This window comes from Cyprinodon variegatus, unplaced genomic scaffold, assembly GCF_000732505.1.
Source record: "Cyprinodon variegatus isolate N-32 unplaced genomic scaffold, C_variegatus-1.0 Scaffold2638, whole genome shotgun sequence".
In the NCBI taxonomy this organism is placed as follows: Eukaryota; Metazoa; Chordata; class Actinopteri; order Cyprinodontiformes; family Cyprinodontidae; genus Cyprinodon; species Cyprinodon variegatus.
In genome coordinates, this window is record NW_015153091.1 from 24,754 (window position 1) to 26,391 (window position 1,638).

The following is a 1,638-nucleotide window of genomic DNA, read 5'->3' on the forward strand; positions in this document are numbered from 1 at the left end:
ACAATTCTTTTTAGAAGTTTCATTTCCCGAATTCTATGTTTTTGCATTTTACTGAAGTGGATTTTTTTTTATTTATTTACAAAACATTTTCTTTTCTTGAAATAATGGAACAAAGTCCTCTCCACAAACCTCCTGCTCAGCCACACTCTAGAACACAAATGTTATTAAGAGAATAAGTTCTAAATTCTTTTAGATTTTATTATGAAAGTGTTGAGTCTTTTCAGAAACATTTCAACCACATCTATTCATTTACTATCTTGTCACCACTTTCACCAAATGTGACTTCAGCTGCCATAGGAAATTATTATATGTACACATTTCTGTTTCCATTTGTCTTGTTGGATATGGGCTGTGTTGGATTTCAGAGGCTGCATCCTCCAAGGATCCGGTCTATCTGGACTGGATCTTTTGAGGTCTGTGAAAATAAGGAGACCAGAAGAGTTTTGGTTGGGAATTCAAACAAGTCCAGCCTTCCATGGCTTTCACCGTCTGCACTATGACGTAATCGGTCTACAAATCTGGTCTTCGAAGGACGCAGCCCCTGAATTCGAACTCAGCAATGGTTTATATAAAGTTTCTCCTCTTTTTTAATGGGATCTATGAACCTGAACTCCTAAAGTTAAGGCAGCTCTTTTGTTTCCTGTCTTTTTCTGCTGGATGAACTGATTAATCCAGGTGTGCCTGCCTCAGTAACCATAGCCAGACACACCTGGATTAATCGGTTAATTCAGTAATGATAGGATATGAGACAAAAGTGCTGCCTTAAGTTCAGGAAGTAGTGGAGTTCTGCATTAAGTCCATTGATGGTTAAAAAAAATCATTTTGCTTCAGGCATCCTGTCAACGCTTCCTGCCGTGACCAAACTGAGCTCCCTGAAAGTTACCGGCAGGGATCAGCAGAGCTGTGAAGCAGGTGATGACTCAGAACTTTCTGATTAATTTTGTTGCTTCTCATGTTACTTTCTGGTCCTAACTCAGTCCACAGGGGCCGACATCCTGCCACTTTTAGAAGTCTTACCATAATTCTAATCAAGTGACTGAATTACCTTCTCAGCCTGTCATCCACAGGTCTGCTGATGAACAGTTTGTTTCAAATGAGAAAACATCGAGTAGGACTCTTGCTCTTATGGACTGACTTTGGACCCCACTTTCCTAAAGTATAATAAATAATTATCTTGTTTATTTTCTGACATATGTGGTTCCTTAAAATTTGCAGCCGGCTATCGTCCACTATTATAATGTGTCTTTATGTGGCCGGCTAGATCCTTTCAAAGAGTTAAAGAACATCAGCTGATTTAATTTTAGCTTTAAACAGATTAAACAGCGTCTACTTCAAATTTCAGGAGTTAATCAGTGTGATCCGTCTTCCTGAGGCTCTGGTCCGTGACGTATTGTCACACATGCATGTCTGCCTACTTTAAAAAAGTAAAAAAAAAAAAAATAAAGTTCGCTAAAGCCTAAAAAATAATCCTTAAAAAGATTCACAAATGAATTTTAAAGGAGAAAGGATTCATTATATCTGTAGCTTCTGCACCATGTAGTGCTTTAGGAAAGCATTCAGCCCCCTTGAACTTTTCTAGCCTGGGTGCCATTCCGAACTTAGTCCCGCCCACAAAGTTTGAGGTTGGGGAAGTTCGGT